This window comes from Schistocerca nitens, unplaced genomic scaffold (assembly GCF_023898315.1).
Source record: "Schistocerca nitens isolate TAMUIC-IGC-003100 unplaced genomic scaffold, iqSchNite1.1 HiC_scaffold_373, whole genome shotgun sequence".
NCBI lineage: Eukaryota > Metazoa > Arthropoda > Insecta > Orthoptera > Acrididae > Schistocerca > Schistocerca nitens.
In genome coordinates, this window is record NW_026045907.1 from 5,279,045 (window position 1) to 5,301,765 (window position 22,721).

Consider the following 22,721-nt stretch of genomic DNA (forward strand, 5'->3'; position numbering starts at 1 on the left):
TTATTTTCCGATGCACCTCTACAGGTTTACTGTATCTCTTGGACCTTCACAGTGACGATGAAACACAGAAAAATTGCATCGGAATTAAATATAAGAGACACAATGCCGACTTAAGTACAGGAAGACGAAGTCTTCCTACTGTCATTGTTTTGAGCGTTTCCTGTGTCACCAGTTTTACTTTCCGATGCCCCTCTGCAGGTTTACTGTATCCCTTGGACCTTCCCATTCACGATGAAACACAGAAATTTCATCGGAAAAAAATATAAGAGACACAATGCCGACTTTAGTACAGGAAGACTGAGTCTTCCTACTGTCTATGTTTTGAGCGTTTCCTGAGTCACCAGTTTTACATTCCGATGCACCTCTGCAGGTTTCCTGTATCCCTAGGACCTTCCCATTGACGATGAAACACAGAAATTGCATCGAAATGAAATATAAGAGACACAATGCCGACTTAAGTACAAGAAAACAGTCTTCGTACGGTCAATGTTTTGAGCGTTTCCTGTGTCACCAGTTTTACATTCCAATGCACCTCTGCAGGTTTCCTGTATCCCTTGGACCTTCCCATTCACGATGAAACACAGAAATTTTATCGGAAATAAATATAAGAGACACAATGCCGACTTAAGTATAGGAAGACTGAGCCTTCCTACTGTCTATGTTTTGAGCGTTTCCTCTGTCACCAGTTTTACATTCTGATGCACCTCTGCAGGTTTTCTGTATCCATTGGACCTTCCCAGTGACGATGAAACACAGAAATTGCACCGGAATTAAATATAAGAGAAACAATGCCGACTTAAGTACAGGAAGACTGTGTCTTCCTACTGTCTATGTTTTGAGCGTTTCCTGTGTCGCCAGTTTTACATTCCGATGCACCTATGCCGGTTTACTGTATCCCTTGCCCCTTCCCATTGTCGATGAAACACAGAAATTGCATCGGAATTAAATATAAGAGACACAATGCCGACTTAAGTACAAGAAGACTAAGTCTTCCTACCGTCAATGCTTTGAACGATTCCTGTGTCATCAGTTTTACTTTCCGATGCTCCTTTGCAGGTAAACTATATCCCTTGGACCTTCCCATTGACGATGAAACACAGAAATTGCATCGGAAATAAATATAAGAGACACAATGCCGACTTAAGTACAGGAAGACTGAGTCTTCCTACTGTCTATGTTTTGATCGTTTCCTGGGTGACCAGTTTTACATTCCGATGCACCTCTGCATGTTTACTGTATCCCTTGGACCTTCCCATTGACGATGAAACACAGAAATTGCATCGGAATTAAATATAAGAGACACAATGCCGACTTAAGTACAGGAAGACTGAGTCTTCCTACAGTCTATGTTTTGAGCGTTTCCTGTGTCACCAGTTTTACATTCTGATGAACCTCTGCAGGTTTACTGTATCCCTTGTATCTTCCCATTGACGATGAAACACAGAAATTGCATCGGAATTAAATATAAGAGACACAATGCCGACTTAAGTACAGGAAGACTGAGTGTTCCTACTGTCTATGTTTTGAGCGTTTCCTGTGTCACCAGTTTTACATTCCGATGCACCTCTGCAGGTTTACTATATCCCTAGGACCTTCCCATTGACGATGAAACACAGAAATTGCATCTGAATTAAATATAAGAGACACAATGCCGACTTAAGTACAGGAAGACTGAGCCTTCCTACAGTCTATGTTTTGACGCGTTTCCTGTGTCACCAGTTTTACATTCTGATGAACCTCTGCAGGTTTACTGTATCCCTTGTACCTTCCCATTGACGATGAAACACAGAAATTGCATCGGAATTAAATATAAGAGACACAATGCCGACTTAAGTACAGGACGACTGAGTCTTCCTACTGTCTATAATTTGAGCGTTTCCTGTGTCACCAGTTTTGTTTTCCGATGCACCTCTACAGGTTTACTGTATCTCTTGGACCTTCACAGTGACGATGAAACACAGAAAAATTGCATCGGAATTAAATATAAGAGACACAATGCCGACTGAAGTACAGGAAGACTAAGTCTTCCTACTGTCTTTGTTTTGAGCGTTTCCTGTGTCACCAGTTTTACATTTCGATGCACCTCTGCATGTTTACTGTATCCCTTGGACCTTCCCATTGACGATGAAACACAGAAATTGCATCGGAATTAAATATAAGAGACACAATGCGGACTTAAGTACAGGAAGACTGAGTCTTCCTACAGTCTATGTTTTGAGCGTTTCCTGTGTCACCAGTTTTACATTCTGATGAACCTCTGCAGGTTTACTGTATCCCTTGGACCTTCCCATTGACGATGAAACACAGAAATTGCATCGGAATTAAATATAAGAGACACAATGCCGACTTAAGTACAGGAAGACTGAGTCTTCATACTGTCTATAATTTGAGCGTTTCCTGTGTCACCAGTTTTATTTTCCGATGCACCTCTACAGGTTTACTGTATCTCTTGGACCTTCACAGTGACGATGAAACACAGAAAAATTGCATCGGAATTAAATATAAGAGACACAATGCCGACTTAAGTACAGGAAGACGAAGTCTTCCTACTGTCTTTGTTTTGAGCGTTTCCTGTGTCACCAGTTTTACTTTCCGATGCCCCTCTGCAGGTTTACTGTATCCCTTGGACCTTCCCATTCACGATGAAACACAGAAATTTCATCGGAAAAAAATATAAGAGACACAATGCCGACTTTAGTACAGGAAGACTGAGTCTTCCTACTGTCTATGTTTTGAGCGTTTCCTGAGTCACCAGTTTTACATTCCGATGCACCTCTGCAGGTTTCCTGTATCCCTAGGACCTTCCCATTGACGATGAAACACAGAAATTGCATCGAAATGAAATATAAGAGACACAATGCCGACTTAAGTACAAGAAAACAGTCTTCGTACGGTCAATGTTTTGAGCGTTTCCTGTGTCACCAGTTTTACATTCCAATGCACCTCTGCAGGTTTCCTGTATCCCTTGGACCTTCCCATTCACGATGAAACACAGAAATTTCATCGGAAATAAATGTAAGAGACACAATGCCGACATAAGTACAGCAAGACTGAGTCTTCCTACTGTCTATGTTTTGAGCGTTTCCTGTGTCACCAGTTTTACATTCCGATGCACCTCTGCAGGTCTACTGTATCCCTTGGACCTTCCCATTCACGATGAAACACAGAAATTGCATCGGAGTTAAAGAGACACAATGCCTACTTAAGCACAGGAAGACTGAGTCTTCCTACTGTCTATAATTTGGGCGTTTCCTGTGTCACCAGTTTTGCATTCCGATGCATCTCTACAGGTTTACTGTATCCCTTGGACCTTCACAGTGACGATGAAACACAGAAATTGCATCGGAATTTAAATATAAGAGACACATCGCCGACTTAAGTACAAGAAAACCGAGTCTTCTTACGGTCTATGTTTTGAGCGTTTCCTGTGTCGCCAGTTTTAAATTCCGATGCACCTATGCTGGTTTACTGTATCCCTTGCCCCTTCCCATTGTCGATGAAACACAGAAATCGTATCGGAATTAAATATAAGAGACACAATGCCGACTTAAGTACAGGAAGACTGAGTCTTCCTACTGTCTATGTTTTGAGCATTCCTGTGTCATCAGTTTTACATTCCGATGCACGTCTAAAGGTTTACTGTATCCCTTGGACCTTCCCATTGACGATGAAAAACAGAAATTGCATCGGATTTAAATATAAGAGACACAATGCCGACTTAAGTACAGGAAGACTAAGTCATCCTACTGTCTATGTTTTGAGCTTTTCCTGTGTCATCAGTTTTACTTTCCGATGCACCTCTGCAGGTTTACTATATCCATTGGACCTTCCCATTCACGATGAAACACAGAAATTTCATCGGAAAAAAATATAAGAGACACAATGCCGACTTTAGTACAGGAAGACTGAGTCTTCCTAGTGTCTATGTTTTGAGCGTTTCCTGAGTAACCAGTTTTACATTCCGATGCACCCCTGCAGGTTTCCTGTATCCCTTGGACCTTCCCATTGACGATGAAACACAGAAATTGCATCGAAATGAAATATAAGAGACACAATGCCGACTTAAGTACAAGAAAACAGTCTTCGTACGGTCAATGTTTTGAGCGTTTCCTGTGTCACCAGTTTTACCTTCCAATGCACCTCTGCTGGTTTACTATATCCCTTGGACCTTCCCATTGTCGATGAAACACAGAAATCGCATCGGAATTAAATATACGAGACACAATGCCGACTTAAGTACAGGAAGACTGAGTCTTCCTACTGTCTATGTTTTGAGCGTTTCCTGTGTCACCAGTTTTACATTCCGATGCACCTCTGCAGGTTTACTGTATTCCTTGGACCTTCCCATTGACGATGAAACACAGAAATTGCATCGGAATTAAATATAAGAGACACAATGCCGACTTAAGTACAGGAAGACTAAGTCTTCCTACCGTCTATGCTTTGAACGATTCCTGTGTCATCAGTTTTACTTTCCGATGCTCCTCTGCAGGTAAACTATATCCCTTGGACCTTCCCATTGACGATGAAACACAGAAATTGCATCGGAAATAAATATAAGAGACACAATGCCGACTTAAGTACAGGAAGACTGAGTCTTCCTACTGTCTTTGATTTGATCGTTTCCTGGGTCACCAGTTTTACATTCCGATGCACCTCTGCATGTTTACTGTATCCCTTGGACCTTCCCGTTGACGATGAAACACAGAAATTGCATCGGAGTTTAATATAAGAGACACAATGCCGACTTAAGAACAGGAAGACTGAGTCTTCCTACAGTCTATGATTTGAGCGTTTCCTGTGTCACCAGTTTTACATTCTGATGAACCTCTGCAGGTTTACTGTATCCCTTGTACCTTCCCATTGACGATGAAAAACAGAAATAGCATCGGAATTAAATATAAGAGACACAATGCCGACATAAGTACAGGAAGACTGAGTCTTCCTACTCTCTATAATTTGAGCGTTTCCTGTGTCACCAGTTTTATTTTCCGATGCACCTCTGCAGGTTTCCTGTATCCCTTGGACCTTCCCATTCACGATGAAACACAGAAATTTCATCGGAAATAAATGTAAGAGACACAATGCCGACTTAAGTACAGCAAGACTGAGTCTTCCTACTGTCTATGTTTTGAGCGTTTCCTGTGTCACCAGTTTTACATTCCGATGCACCTCTGGAGGTCTACTGTATCCCTTGGACCTTCACAGTGACGATGAAACACAGAAATTGCATCGGAGTTAGATTTAAGAGACACAATGCCTACTTAAGCACAGGAAGACTGAGTCTTCCTACTGTCTATAATTTGAGCGTTTCCTGTGTCACCAGTTTTGCATTCCGATGCATCTCTACAGGTTTACTGTATCCCTTGGACCTTCACAGTGACGATGAAACACAGAAATTGCATCGGAATTTAAATATAAGAGACACATCGCCGACTTAAGTACAAGAAAACTGAGTCTTCTAACGGTCTATGTTTTGAGCGTTTCCTGTGTCGCCAGTTTTACATTCCGATGCACCTATGCTGGTTTACTGTATCCCTTGCCCCTTCCCATTGTCGATGAAACACAGAAATCGTATCGGAATTAAATATAAGAGACACAATGCCGACTTAAGTACAGGAAGACTGAGTCTTCCTACTGTCTATGTTTTGAGCATTCCTGTGTCATCAGTTTTACATTCCGATGCACGTCTACAGGTTTACTGTATCCCTTGGACCTTCCCATTGACGATGAAAAACAGAAATTGCATCGGATTTAAATATAAGAGACACAATGCCGACTTAAGTACAGGAAGACTAAGTCTTCCTACTATCTATGTTTTGAGCTTTTGCTGTGTCATCAGTTTTACTTTCCGATGCACCTCTGCAGGTTTACTATATCCCTTGGACCTTCCCATTCACGATGAAACACAGAAATTTCATCGGAAAAAAATATAAGAGACACAATGCCGACTTTAGTACAGGAAGACTGAGTCTTCCTAGTGTCTATGATTTGAGCGTTTCCTGAGGCACCAGTTTTACATTCCGATGCACCTCTGCAGGTTTCCTGTATCCCTTGGACCTTCCCATTGACGATGAAACACAGAAATTGCATCGAAATGAAATATAAGAGACACAATGCCGACTTAAGTACAAGAAAACAGTCTTCGTACGGTCAATGCTTTGAGCGTTTCCTGTGTCACCAGTTTTACCTTCCAATGCACCTCTGCCGGTTTACTATATCCCTTGGAACTTCCCACTGTCGATGAAACACAGAAATCGCATCGGAATTAAATATAAGAGACACAATGCCGACTTTAGTACAGGAAGACTGAGTCTTCCTACTGTCTATGTTTTGATCGTTTCCTGGGCCACCAGTTTTACATTCCGATGCACCTCTGCATGTTTACTGTATCCCTTGGAACTTCCCATTGACGATGAAACACAGAAATTGCATCGGAATTAAATATAAGAGACACAATGCCGACTTAAGTACAGGAAGACTGAGTCTTCCTACTGTCTATGATTTGAGCGTTTCCTGAGTCACCAGTTTTACATTCCGATGCACCTCTGCAGGTTTACTCTATCCCTTGGACCTTCCCATTGACGATGAAACACAGAAATTGCATCGGAATTAAATACAAGAGACACAATGCCGACTTAAGTACAGGAACACTAAGTCTTCCTACTGTCTATGTTTTGAGCATTTCCTGTGTCATCAGTTTTACTTTCCGCTGCAGCTCTGCAGGTTTACTATATCCCTTGGACCTTCCCATTCACGATGAAACACAGAAATTTCATCGGAAATAAATATAAGAGACACAATGCCGACTTAAGTACAGCAAGACTGAGTCTTCCTACTCTCTATGTTTTGAGCGTTTCCTGTGTCACCAGTTTTACATTCCGATGCACCTCTGCAGGTTTACTGTATCCCTTGGACCTTCTCATTGACGATGAAAAACAGAAATTGCATCGGATTTAAATATAAGAGACACAATGCCGACTTTAGTACAGGAAGACTAAGTCTTCCTACCGTCTATGTTTTGAGCGTTTCCTGTGTCATCAGTTTTACTTTCCGATGCACCTCTGCAGGTTTACTATATCCCTTGGACCTTCCCATTCACGATGAAACACAGAAATTTCATCGGAAAAAAATATAAGAGACACAATGCCGACATTAGTACAGGAAGACTGAGTCTTCCTACTGTCTATGTTTTGAGCGTTTCCTGTGTCACCAGTTATACATTCTGATGCACCTCTGTAGGTTTCCTGTATCCCTTGGACCTTCCCATTGACGATGAAACACAGAAATTGCATCGAAATTAAATATAAGAGATACAATGCCGACTTAAGTACAAGAAAACAGTCTTCGTACGGTCAATGATTTGAGCGTTTCCTGTGTCACCAGTTTTACCTTCCGATGCACCTCTGCAGGTTTACTATATCCCTTGGACCTTCCCATTGTCGATGAAACACAGAAATCGCATCGGAACTAAATATAAGAGACACAATGCCGACTTAAGTACAGGAAGACTGAGTCTTCCTACTGTCTATGTTTTGAGCGTTTCCTGTGTCACCAGTTTTACATTCTGATGCACCTCTGCAGGTTTACTGTATCCATTGGTCCTTCCCATTGACGATGAAACACAGATATTGCATTGGAGTTAAATATAAGAGACACAATGCCGACTTAAGTACAAGAAGACTGAGTCTTCCTACTGTCTATGTTTTGAGCGTTTCCTGTGTCATCAGTTTAACTTTCCGATGCACCTCTGCAGGTTTACTATATCCCTTGGACCTTCCCATTCACGATGAAACACAGAAATTTCATCGGAAATAAATGTAAGAGACACAATGCCGACTTAAGTACAGCAAGACTGAGTCTTCCCACTGTCTATGTTTTGAGCGTTTCCTGTGTCACCAGATTTACATTCCGATGCACCTCTGCAGGTCTACTGTATCCCTTGGACCTTCACAGTGACGATGAAACACAAAAATTGCATCGGAGTTAGATTTAAGAGACACAATGCCTACTTAAGCACAGGAAGACTGAGTCTTCATACTGTCTATAATTTGAGCGTTTCCTGTGTCACGAGTTTTGCATTCCGATGCATCTCTACAGGTTTACTGTATCCCTTGGACCTTCACAGTGACGATGAAACACAGAAATTGCATCGGAATTTAAATATAAGAGACACATCGCCGACTTAAGTACAAGAAAACTGAGTCTTCTTACGGTCTATGTTTTGAGCGTTTCCTGTGTCGCCAGTTTTACATTCCGATGCACCTATGCTGGTTTACTGTATCCCTTGCCCCTTCCCATTGTCGATGAAACACAGAAATCGTATCGGAATTAAATATAAGAGACACAATGCCGACTTAAGTACAGGAAGACTGAGTCTTCCTACTGTCTATGTTTTGAGCGTTTCCTGAGTCACCAGTTTTACATTCCGATGCACCTCTGCAGGTTTCCTGTATCCCTTGGACCTTCCCATTGACGATGAAACACAGAAATTGCATCGAAATTAAATATAAGAGACACAATGCCGTCTTAAGTACAAGAAAACAGTCTTCGTACGGTCAATGTTTTGAGCGTTTCCTGTGTCACCTGTTTTACAATCCGATGCACCTCTGCCGGTTTACTATATCCCTTGGACCTTCCCATTGTCGATGAAACACAGAAATCGCATCGGAATTAAATATAAGAGACACAATGCCGACATAAGTACAGGAAGACTGAGTCTTCCTACTGTCTATGTTTTGAGCGTTTCCTGTGTCACCAGTTTTACATTCTGATGCACCTCTGCAGGTTTACTGTATCGATTGGAGCTTCACATTGACGATGAAACACAGAAATTGCATTGGAATGAAATATAAGAGACACAATGCCTACTTAAGTACAGGAAGACTGAGTCTTCCTACTGTCTATGTTTTGATCGTTTCCTGGGTCACCAGTTTTACATTCCGATGCACCTCTGCAGGTTTACTGTATCCCTTGGACCTTCCCATTGACGATGAAACACAGAAATTGCATCGGAATTAAATATAATAGACACAATGCCGACTTAAGTAGAGGAAGACTGAGTCTTCCTACTGTCTATGTTTTGAGCGTTTCCTGTGTCACTAGTTTTACATGCCGATGGAAATCTGCAGGTTTACTGTATCCCTTGGACATTCCTATTGACGATTAAAAAAGAGAAATTGCATCGGAATTAAATATAAGAGACACAATGCCGACTTAAGTACAGGAAGACTGAGTCTTCCTACAGTCTATGTTTTGAGCGTTTCCTGTGTCACCAGTTTTACATTCTGATGCACCTCTGCAGGTTTACTGTATCCCTTGGACCTTCCCATTGACGATGAAACACAGAAATTGCATCGGAATTAAATATAAGAGACACAATGCCGACTTAAGTACAGGAAGACTGAGTCTTCCTACTGTCTATAATTTGAGCGTTTCCTGTGTCACCAGTTTTATTTTCCGATGAACCTCTACAGGTTTACTGTATCCCTTGGACCTTGACAGTGACGATGAAACACAGAAATTGCATCGGAATTAAATATAAGAGACACTATGCCGAATTAAGTACAGGAAGACTAAGTCTTCCTACTGTCTATGTTTTGAGCGTTTCCTGTGTCATCAGTTTTACTTTCTGAAGCACCTCTGCAGGTTTCCTATATCCCTTGGACCTTCCCATTCACGATGAAACACAGAAATTTTATCGGAAATAAATATAAGAGACACAATGCCGACTTAAGTATAGGAAGACCGAGCCTTCCTACTGTCTATGTTTTGAGCGTTTCCTCTGTCACCAGTTTTACATTCTGATGCACCTCTGCAGGTTTTCTGTATCCATTGGACCTTCCCAGTGACGATGAAACACAGAAATTGCACCGGAATTAAATATAAGAGACACAATGCCGACTTAAGTACAGGAAGACTGAGTCTTCCTACTGTCTATGTTTTGAGCGTTTTCTGTGTCATCAGTTTTACATTCAGATGCACCTCTGCAGGTTTACTGTATCCCTTGGACCTTCCCATTGACGATGAAAAACAGAAATTGCATCGGAATTAAATATAAGAGACACAATGCCGACTTAAGTACAGGAAGACAGAGTCTTCCTACTGTCTATGTTTTGAGCGTTTCCTGTGTCATCAGTTTTACATTCCAATGCACCTCTGCTGGATTACTATATCCCTTGGACCTTCCCATTCACGATGAAAGACAGAAATTTCATCGGAAATAAATATAAGAGACACAATGCCGACTTAAGTACAGGAAGACTAAGTCTTCCTACTGTCTATGTTTTGAGCGTTTCCTGTGTCACCAGTTTTACATTCCGATGCACCTCTGCAGTTTTACTGTTTCCCTTGGACCTTCCCATTGACGATGAAACACAGAAATTGCATCGCAATTAAATATAAGAGACATAATGCCGACTTAAGTACAGGAAGACTGAGTCTTCCTAATGTCTATAATTTGAGCGTTTCCTGTGTCACTAGTTTTACATTCTGATGCACCTCTGCGGGTTTACTGTATCCCTTGGACCTTCCCATTGACGATGAAACACAGAAATTTCATCGGAAATAAATATAAGAGACACAATGCCGACTTAAGTACAGCAAGACTGAGTCTTCTTACGGTCTATGTTTTGAGCGTTTCCTGTGTCGCCAGTTTTACATTCCGATGCACTTATGCCGGTTTACTGTATCCCTTGCCCCTTCCCATTGTCGATGAAACACAGAAATCGTCTCGGAATTAAATATAAGAGACACAATGCCGAGTTAAGTACAGGAAGACAGAGTCTTCCTACTGTCTATGTTTTGAGCATTCCTGTGTCATCAGTTTTACATTCCGATGCACCTCTGCAGGTTTACTGTATCCCTTGGACCTTCCCATTGACGATGAAAAACAGAAATTGCATCGGATTTAAATATAAGAGATACAAAGCCGACTTAAGTACAGGAAGACTAAGTCTTCCTACTGTCTTTGTTTTGAGCGTTTCCTGTGTCATCAGTGTTACTTTCCGATGCCCCTCTGCAGGTTTACTATATCCCTTGACCTTCCCATTCACGATGAAACACAGAAATTTCATCGGAAAAAAATATAAGAGACACAATGCCGACTTAAGTACAGGAAGACTGAGTCTTCCTACTGTCTATGTTTTGAGCGTTTCCTGTGTCACTAGTTTTACATTCCGATGGAAATCTGCAGGTTTACTGTATCCCTTGGACATTCCTATTGACGATGAAAAACAGAAATTGCATCGGAATTAAATATAAGAGACACAATGCCGACTTAAGTACAGGAAGACTGAGTCTTCCTACAGTCTATGTTTTGAGCGTTTCCTGTGTCACCAGTTTTACATTCCGATGCACCTCTGCAGGTTTACTGTATCCCTTGGACCTTCCCATTGACGATGAAACACAGAAATTGCATCGGAATTAAATATAAGAGACACAATGCCGACTTAAGTACAGGAAGACTGAGTCTTCCTACTGTCTATAATTTGAGCGTTTCCTGTGTCACCAGTTTTATTTTCCGATGAACCTCTACAGGTTTACTGTATCCCTTGGACCTTCACAGTGACGATGAAACACAGAAATTGCATCGGAATTAAATATAAGAGACACTATGCCGAATTAAGTACAGGAAGACTAAGTCTTCCTACTGTATATGTTTTGAGCGTTTCCTGTGTCATCAGTTTTACTTTCTGAAGCACCTCTGCAGGTTTCCTATATCCCTTGGACCTTCCCATTCACGATGAAACACAGAAATTTTATCGGAAATAAATATAAGAGACACAATGCCGACTTAAGTATAGGAAGACTGAGCCTTCCTACTGTCTATGTTTTGAGCGTTTCCTCTGTCACCAGTTTTACATTCTGATGCACCTCTGCAGGTTTTCTGTATCCATTGGACCTTCCCAGTGACGATGAAACACAGAAATTGCACCGGAATTAAATATAAGAGACACAATGCCGACTTAAGTACAGGAAGACTGTGTCTTCCTACTGTCTGTGTTTTGAGCGTTTCCTGTGTCGCCAGTTTTACATTCCGATGCACCTATGCCGGTTTACTGTATCCCTTGCCCCTTCCCATTGTCGATGAAACACAGAAATTGCATCGGAGTTAAATATAATAGACACAATGCCGACTTAAGTACAAGAAGACTAAGTCTTCCTACCGTCAATGCTTTGAACGATTCCTGTGTCATCAGTTTTACTTTCCGATGCTCCTCTGCAGGTAAACTATATCCCTTGGACCTTCCCATTGACGATGAAACACAGAAATTGCATCGGAAATAAATATAAGAGACACAATGTCGACTTAAGTACAGGAAGACTGAGTCTTCCTACTGTCTATGTTTTGATCGTTTCCTGGGTGACCAGTTTTACATTCCGATGCACCTCTGCATGTTTACTGTATCCCTTGGACCTTCCCATTGACGATGAAACACAGAAATTGCATCGGAATTAAATATAAGAGACACAATGCCGACTTAAGTACAGGAAGACTGAGTCTTCCTACAGTCTATGTTTTGAGCGTTTCCTGTGTCACCAGTTTTACATTCTGATGAACCTCTGCAGGTTTACTGTATCCCTTGTATCTTCCCATTGACGATGAAACACAGAAATTGCATCGGAATTAAATATAAGAGACACAATGCCGACTTAAGTACAGGAAGACTGAGTGTTCCTACTGTCTATGTTTTGAGCGTTTCCTGTGTCACCAGTTTTACATTCCGATGCACCTCTGCAGGTTTACTATATCCCTAGGACCTTCCCATTGACGATGAAACACAGAAATTGCATCGAAATGAAATATAAGAGACACAATGCCGACTTAAGTACAAGAAAACAGTCTTCGTACGGTCAATGTTTTGAGCGTTTCCTGTGTCACCAGTTTTACATTCCAATGCACCTCTGCAGGTTTCCTGTATCCCTTGGACCTTCCCATTCACGATGAAACACAGAAATTTCATCGGAAATAAATGTAAGAGACACAATGCCGACTTAAGTACAGCAAGACTGAGTCTTCCTACTGTCTATGTTTTGAGCGTTTCCTGTGTCACCAGTTTTACATTCCGATGCACCTCTGCAGGTCTACTGTATCCCTTGGACCTTCACAGTGACGATGAAACACAGAAATTGCATCGGAGTTAAAGAGACACAATGCCTACTTAAGCACAGGAAGACTGAGTCTTCCTACTGTCTATAATTTGAGCGTTTCCTGTGTCACCAGTTTTGCATTCCGATGCATCTCTACAGGTTTACTGTATCCCTTGGACCTTCACAGTGACGATGAAACACAGAAATTGCATCGGAATTTAAATATAAGAGACACATCGCCGACTTAAGTACAAGAAAACCGAGTCTTCTTACGGTCTATGTTTTGAGCGTTTCCTGTGTCGCCAGTTTTAAATTCCGATGCACCTATGCTGGTTTACTGTATCCCTTGCCCCTTCCCATTGTCGATGAAATACAGAAATCGTATCGGAATTAAATATAAGAGACACAATGCCGACTTAAGTACAGGAAGACTGAGTATTCCTACTGTCTATGTTTTGAGCATTCCTGTGTCATCAGTTTTACATTCAGATGCACGTCTAAAGGTTTACTGTATCCCTTGGACCTTCCCATTGACGATGAAAAACAGAAATTGCATCGGATTTAAATATAAGAGACACAATGCCGACTTAAGTACAGGAAGACTAAGTCATCCTACTGTCTATGTTTTGAGCTTTTCCTGTGTCATCAGTTTTACTTTCCGATGCACCTCTGCAGGTTTACTATATCCCTTGGACCTTCCCATTCACGATGAAACACAGAAATTTCATCGGAAAAAAATATAAGAGACACAATGCCGACTTTAGTACAGGAAGACTGAGTCTTCCTAGTGTCTATGTTTTGAGCGTTTCCTGAGTAACCAGTTTTACATTCCGATGCACCCCTGCAGGTTTCCTGTATCCCTTGGACCTTCCCATTGACGATGAAACACAGAAATTGCATCGAAATGAAATATAAGAGACACAATGCCGACTTAAGTACAAGAAAACAGTCTTCGTACGGTCAATGTTTTGAGCGTTTCCTGTGTCACCAGTTTTACCTTCCAATGCACCTCTGCTGGTTTACTATATCCCTTGGACCTTCCCATTGTCGATGAAACACAGAAATCGCATCGGAATTAAATATACGAGACACAATGCCGACTTAAGTACAGGAAGACTGAGTCTTCCTACTGTCTATGTTTTGAGCGTTTCCTGTGTCACCAGTTTTACATTCCGATGCACCTCTGCAGGTTTACTGTATTCCTTGGACCTTCCCATTGACGATGAAACACAGAAATTGCATCGGAATTAAATATAAGAGACACAATGCCGACTTAAGTACAGGAAGACTAAGTCTTCCTACCGTCTATGCTTTGAACGATTCCTGTGTCATCAGTTTTACTTTCCGATGCTCCTCTGCAGGTAAACTATATCCCTTGGACCTTCCCATTGACGATGAAACACAGAAATTGCATCGGAAATAAATATAAGAGACACAATGCCGACTTAAGTACAGGAAGACTGAGTCTTCCTACTGTCTATGTTTTGATCGTTTCCTGGGTCACCAGTTTTACATTCCGATGCACCTCTGCATGTTTACTGTATCCCTTGGACCTTCCCATTGACGATGAAACACAGAAATTGCATCGGAGTTTAATATAAGAGACACAATGCCGACTTAAGAACAGGAAGACTGAGTCTTCCTACAGTCTATGATTTGAGCGTTTCCTGTGTCACCAGTTTTACATTCTGATGAACCTCTGCAGGTTTACTGTATCCCTTGTACCTTCCCATTGACGATGAAAAACAGAAATAGCATCGGAATTAAATATAAAAGACACAATGCCGACATAAGTACAGGAAGACTGAGTCTTCCTACTGTCTATAATTTGAGCGTTTCCTGTGTCACCAGTTTTATTTTCCGATGCACCTCTGCAGGTTTCCTGTATCCCTTGGACCTTCCCATTCACGATGAAACACAGAAATTTCATCGGAAATAAATGTAAGAGACACAATGCCGACTTAAGTACAGCAAGACTGAGTCTTCCTACTGTCTATGTTTTGAGCGTTTCCTGTGTCACCAGTTTTACATTCCGATGCACCTCTGGAGGTCTACTGTATCCCTTGGACCTTCACAGTGACGATGAAACACAGAAATTGCATCGGAGTTAGATTTAAGAGACACAATGCCTACTTAAGCACAGGAAGACTGAGTCTTCCTACTGTCTATAATTTGAGCGTTTCCTGTGTCACCAGTTTTGCATTCCGATGCATCTCTACAGGTTTACTGTATCCCTTGGACCTTCACAGTGACGATGAAACACAGAAATTGCATCGGAATTTAAATATAAGGGACACATCGCCGACTTAAGTACAAGAAAACTGAGTCTTCTAACGGTCTATGTTTTGAGCGTTTCCTGTGTCGCCAGTTTTACATTCCGATGCACCTATGCTGGTTTACTGTATCCCTTGCCCCTTCCCATTGTCGATGAAACACAGAAATCGTATCGGAATTAAATATAAGAGACACAATGCCGACTTAAGTACAGGAAGACTGAGTCTTCCTACTGTCTATGTTTTGAGCATTCCTGTGTCATCAGTTTTACATTCCGATGCACGTCTACAGGTTTACTGTATCCCTTGGACCTTCCCATTGACGATGAAAAACAGAAATTGCATCGGATTTAAATATAAGAGACACAATGCCGACTTAAGTACAGGAAGACTAAGTCTTCCTACTATCTATGTTATGAGCTTTTGCTGTGTCATCAGTTTTACTTTCCGATGCACCTCTGCAGGTTTACTATATCCCTTGGACCTTCCCATTCACGATGAAACACAGAAATTTCATCGGAAAAAAATATAAGAGACACAATGCCGACTTTAGTACAGGAAGACTGAGTCTTCCTAGTGTCTATGATTTGAGCGTTTGCTGAGGCACCAGTTTTACATTCCGATGCACCTCTGCAGGTTTCCTGTATCCCTTGGACCTTCCCATTGACGATGAAACACAGAAATTGCATTGAAATGAAATATAAGAGACACAATGCCGACTTAAGTACAAGAAAACAGTCTTCGTACGGTCAATGTTTTGAGCGTTTCCTGTGTCACCAGTTTTACCTTCCAATGCACCTCTGCCGGTTTACTATATCCCTTGGAACTTCCCACTGTCGATGAAACACAGAAATCGCATCGGAATTAAATATAAGAGACACAATGCCGACTTTAGTACAGGAAGACTGAGTCTTCCTACTGTCTATGTTTTGATCGTTTCCTGGGCCACCAGTTTTACATTCCGATGCACCTCTGCATGTTTACTGTATCCCTTGGAACTTCCCATTGACGATGAAACACAGAAATTGCATCGGAATTAAATATAAGAGACACAATGCCGACTTAAGTACAGGAAGACTGAGTCTTCCTACTGTCTATGATTTGAGCGTTTCCTGAGTCACCAGTTTTACATTCCGATGCACCTCTGCAGGTTTACTGTATCCCTTGGACCTTCCCATTGACGATGAAACACAGAAATTGCATCGGAATTAAATACAAGAGACACAATGCCGACTTAAGTACAGGAAGACTAAGTCTTCCTACTGTCTATGTTTTGAGCATTTCCTGTGTCATCAGTTTTACTTTCCGCTGCAGCTCTGCAGGTTTACTATATCCCTTGGACCTTCCCGTTCACGATGAAACACAGAAATTTCATCGGAAATAAATATAAGAGACACAATGCCGACTTAAGTACAGCAAGACTGAGTCTTCCTACTCTCTATGTTTTGAGCGTTTCCTGTGTCACCAGTTTTACATTCCGATGCACCTCTGCAGGTTTACTGTATCTCTTGGACCTTCTCATTGACGATGAAAAACAGAAATTGCATCGGATTTAAATATAAGAGACACAATGCCGACTTTAGTACAGGAAGACTAAGTCTTCCTACTGTCTATGTTTTGAGCGTTTCCTGTGTCATCAGTTTTACTTTCCGATGCACCTCTGCAGGTTTACTATATCCCTTGGACCTTCCCATTCACGATGAAACACAGAAATTTCATCGGAAAAAAATATAAGAGACACAATGCCGACATTAGTACAGGAAGACTGAGTCTTCCTACTGTCTATGTTTTGAGCGTTTCCTGTGTCACCAGTTATACATTCTGATGCACCTCTGTAGGTTTCCTGTATCCCTTGGACCTTCCCATTGACGATGAAACACAGAAATTGCATCGAAATTAAATATAAGAGATACAATGCCGACTTAAGTACAAGAAAACAGTCTTCGTACGGTCAATGTTTTGAGCGTTTCCTGTGTCACCAGTTTTACCTTCCGATGCACCTCTGCAGGTTTACTATATCCCTTGGACCTTCCCATTGTCGATGAAACACAGAAATCGCATCGGAACTAAATATAAGAGACACAATGCCGACTTAAGTACAGGAAGACTGAGTCTTCCTACTGTCTATGTTTTGAGCGTTTCCTGTGTCACCAGTTTTACATTCTGATGCACCTCTGCAGGTTTACTGTATCCATTGGTCCTTCCCATTGACGATGAAACACAGATATTGCATTGGAGTTAAATATAAGAGACACAATGCCGACATAAGTACAATAAGACTGAGTCTTCCTACTGTGTATGTTTTGAGCGTTTCTTGTGTCACCAGTTTTACATTCCGATGCACCTCTGCAGGTTTACTGTATTCCTTGGACCTTCCCATTGACGATGAAACACAGAAATTGCATCGGAATTAAATATAAGAGACACAATGCCGACTTAAGTACAGGAAGACTAAGTCTTCCTACTGTATATGTTTGAACGATTCCTGTGTCATCAGTTTTACTTTCGGATGCACCTCTGCAGGTTTACTATATCCCTTGGAACTTCCCATTGACGATGAAACACAGAAATTGCATTGGAGTTAAATATAAGAGTCACAATGCCGACTTAAGTACAGGAAGACTGAGTCTTCCTACTGTCTATGTTTTGAGCGTTTCCTGTGTCACCAGTTTTACATTCCGATGCACCTCTGCAGGTTTAGTGTATTCCTTGGACCTTCCCATTGACGATGAAACACAGAAATTGCATCGGAATTAAATATAAGAGACACATTGCCGACTTAAGTACAGGAAGACTAAGTCTTCCTACCGTCTATGCTTTGATCGTTTCCTGGGTCACCAGTTTTACATTCCGATGCACCTCTGCAGGTTTCCTGTATCCCTTGGACCTTCCCATTGACGATGAAACACAGAAATTGCGTCGGAATTAAATATAAGACACACAATGCCGACTAAAGTACAGGAAGACTGAGTCTTCCTACAGTCTATGTTTTGAGCGTTTCCTGTGTCACCAGTTTTACATTCTGATGAACTTCTGCAGGTTTACTGTATCCCTTGTAACTTCCCATTGACGATGAAACACAGAAATTGCATCGGAATTAAATATAAGAGACACAATGCCGACTTAAGTACAGGAAGACTGAGTCTTCCTACTGTCTATAATTTGAGCGTTTCCTGTGCCACCAGTTTTATTTTCCGATTCACCTCTACAGGTTTACTGTATCTCTTGGACCTTCACAGTGACGATGAAACACAGAAATTGCATCGGAATTAAATATAAGAGACACAATGCCGACTTAAGTACAGGAAGACTAAGTCTTCCTACTGTCTTTGTTTTGAGCGTTTCCTGTGTCATCAGTTTTTCTTTCCGATGCACCTCTGCAGGTTTACTATATCCCTTGGACCTTCCCATTCACGATGAAACACAGAAATTTCATCGGAAATAAATATCAGAGACACAAGCCGACTTAAGTACAGGAAGACTGAGACTTCCTACTGTCTATGTTTTGACCGTTTCCTGTGTCACTAGTTTTACATTCCGATGCACCTCTGCAGGTTTACTGTATCCCTTGGACCTTCCCATTGACGATGAAACACAGAAATTGCATCGGAATTAAATATAAGAGACACAATGTCGACTTAAGTACAGGAAGACTGAGTCTTCCTACTGTCTATGATTTGAGCGCTTCCTGTGTCACCAGTTTTACATTCTGATGCACCTCTGCAGGTTTACTGTATCCCTTGGACCTTCACAGTGACGATGAAACACAGAAATTGCATCGGAGTTAGATTTAAGAGACACAATGCCTACTTAAGCGCAGGAAGACTGAGTCTTCCTACTGTCTATAATTTGAGTGTTTCCTGTGTCACCAGCTTTGCATTCCGATGCATCTCTACAGGTTTACTGTATCCCTTGGACCTTCACAGTGACGATGAAACACAGAAATTGCATCGGAATTTAAATATAAGAGACACATTGCCGACTTAAGTACAAGAAAACTGAGTCTTCTTACGGTCTATGTTTTGAGCGTTTCCTGTGTCGCCAGTTTTACATTCCGATGTACCTATGCCGGTTTACTGTATCCCTTGCCCCTTCCCATTGTCGATGAAACACAGAAATCGTATCGGAATTAAATATAAGAGACACAATGTCGACTTAAGTACAGGAAGACTGAGTCTTCCTACTGTCTATGTTTTCAGCATTCCTGTGTCATCAGTTTTACATTCCGATGCACGTCTGCAGGTTAACTGTATCCCTTGGACCTTCCCATTGACGATGAAAAACAGAAATTGCATCGGATTTAAATATAAGAGACACAATGCCGACTTAAGTACAGCAAGACTGAGTCTTCCTACTGTCTATGTTTTGAGCGTTTCCTGTGTCACCAGTTTTACATACCGATGCACCTCTGCAGGTTTACTGTATCCCTTGGACCTTCCCATTGACGATGAAACACAGAAATTGCATCGGAATTAAATATAAGAGACACAATGCCGACTTAAGTACAAGAAAACTGAGTCTTCTTACGGTCTATGTTTTGAGCGTTTCCTGTGTCGCCAGTTTTACATTCCGATGCACCTATGCCGGTTTACTGTATCCCTTGCCCCTTCCCATCGTCGATGAAACACTGAAATCGTATCGGAATAAAATATAATAGACACAATGCCGACTTAAGTACAGGAAGACAGAGTCTTCCTACTGTCTATGTTTTGAGCATTCCTGTGTCATCAGTTTTACATTCCGATGCACGTAAGCAGGTTTACTGTATCCCTTGGACCTTCCCATTGACGATGAAAAACAGAAATTGCATCGGATTTAAATATAAGAGACCCAATGCCGACTTAAGTACAGGAAGACTAAGTCTTCCTACTGTCTATGTTTTCAGCTTTTCTTGTGTCATCAGTTTTACTTTCCGATGCACCTCTGCAGGTTTACTATATCCCTTGGACCTTCCCATTCACGATGAAACACAGAAATTTCATCGGAAAAAAATATAAGGGACACAATGCCGACTTTAGTACAGGAAGACTGAGTCTTCCTACTGTCTATGTTTTGAGCGTTTCCTGTGTCACCAGTTTTACATTCCGATGCACCTCTGCAGGTTTACTGTATCCCTTGGACCTTCCCACTGACGATGAAACACAGAAATTGCATCGAAATTAAATATAAGAGACACAATGCCGACTTAAGTACAAGAAAACAGTCTTCGTACGGTCAATGTTTTGAGCGTTTCCTGTGTCTCCAGTTTTACCTTCCGATGCACCTCTGCCGGTTTACTATATCCCTTGGACCTTCCCATTGTCGATGAAACACAGAAATCGCATCGGAATTAAATATAAGAGACACAATGCCGATTTAAGTACAGGAAGACTGAGTCTTCCTACTGTCTATGATTTGAGCGTTTCCTGTGTCACCAGTTTTACATTCTGATGCACCTCTGCAGGTTTACTGTATCCATTGGACCTTCCCATTGACGATGAAACACAGAAATTGCATTGGAGTTAAATATAAGAGACACAACGCCGACTTAAGTACTGGAAGACTGAGTCTTCCTACTGTCTATGTTTTGAGTGTTTCCTGTGTCACCAGTTTTACATTCCGATGCACCTCTGCAGGTTTACTATATCCCTTGGACCTTCCCATTCACGATGAAACACAGAAATTTCATCGGAAATAAATATAAGAGACACAATGCCGACTTAAGTACAGCAAGACTGAGTCTTCCTACTGTCTATGTTTTGAGCGTTTCCTGTGTCACCAGTTTTACATTCCGATGCACCTCTGCAGGTTTACTGTATCCCTTGGACCTTCCCATTGACGATGAAAAACAGAAATTGCATCGGATTTAAATATAAGAGACACAATGCCGACTTAAGTACAGGAAGACTAAGTCTTCCTACTGTCTATGTTTTGAGCGTTTCCTGTGTCATCAGTTTTACTTTCCGATGCACCTCTGCAGGTTTACTATATCCCTTGGACCTTCCCATTCGCGATGAAACACAGAAATTTCATCGGAAAAAAATATAAGAGACACAATGCCGACATTAGTACAGGAAGACTGAGTCTTCCTACTGTCTATGTTTTGAGCGTTTCCTGAGTCACCAGTTTTACATTCCGATGCACCTCTGCAGGTTTCCTGTATCCCTTGGACCTTCCCATTGACGATGAAACACAGAAATTGCATCGAAATTATATAAAAGAGATACAATACCGACTTAAGTACAAGAAAACAGTCTTCCTACGGTCAATGTTTTGAGCGTTTCCTGTGTCACCAGTTTTACCTTCCGATGCACCTCTGCCGGTTTACTATATCCCTTGGACCTTCCCATTGTCGATGAAACACAAAAATCGCATCGGAATTAAATATAAGAGACACAATGCCGACTTAAGTACAGGAAGACTGAGTCTTCCTACTGTCTATGTTTTGAGCGTTTCCTGTGTCACCAGTTTTACATTCTGATGCACCTCTGCAGGTTTACTGTATCCATTGGTCCTTCCCATTGACGATGAAACACAGAAATTGCATTGGAGTTAAATATAAGAGTCACAATGCCGACTTAAGTACAGGAAGACTGAGTCTTCCTACTGTCTATGTTTTGATCGCTTCCTGGGTCACCAGTTTTACATTCCGATGCGCCTCTGCAGGTTTCCTGTATCCCTTGGTCCTTCCCATTGACGATGAAACACAGAAATTGCATCGGAATTAAATATAAGACACACAATGCTGACTTAAGTACAAGAAAACAGTCTTCCTACGGTCAATGTTTTGAGCGTTTCCTGTGTCACCAGTTTTACCTTCCGATGCACCTCTGCCGGTTTACTATATCCCTTGGACCTTCCCATTGTCGATGAAACACAGAAATCGCATCGGCATTAAATATAAGAGACACAATGCCGACTTAAGTACAGGAAGACTGAGTCTTCCTACTGTCTATGTTTTGAGCGTTTCCTGTGTCACCAGTTTTACATTCTGATGCACCTCTGCAGGTTTACTGTATCCATTGGTCCTTCCCATTGACGATGAAACACAGAAATTGCATTGGAGTTAAATATAAGAGTCACAATGCCGACTTAAGTACAGGAAGACTGAGTCTTCCTACTGTCTATGTTTTGATCGCTTCCTGGGTCACCAGTTTTACATTCCGATGCGCCTCTGCAGGTTTCCTGTATCCCTTGGAATTTCCCATTGACGATGAAACACAGAAATTGCATCGGAAATAAATATAAGAGACACAATGCCGACTTAAGTACAGGAAGACTGAGTCTTCCTACTGTCTATAATTTGAGCGTTTCCTGTGTCACCAGTTTTACCTTCCAATGCACCTCTGCCGGTTTACTATATCCCTTGGAACTTCC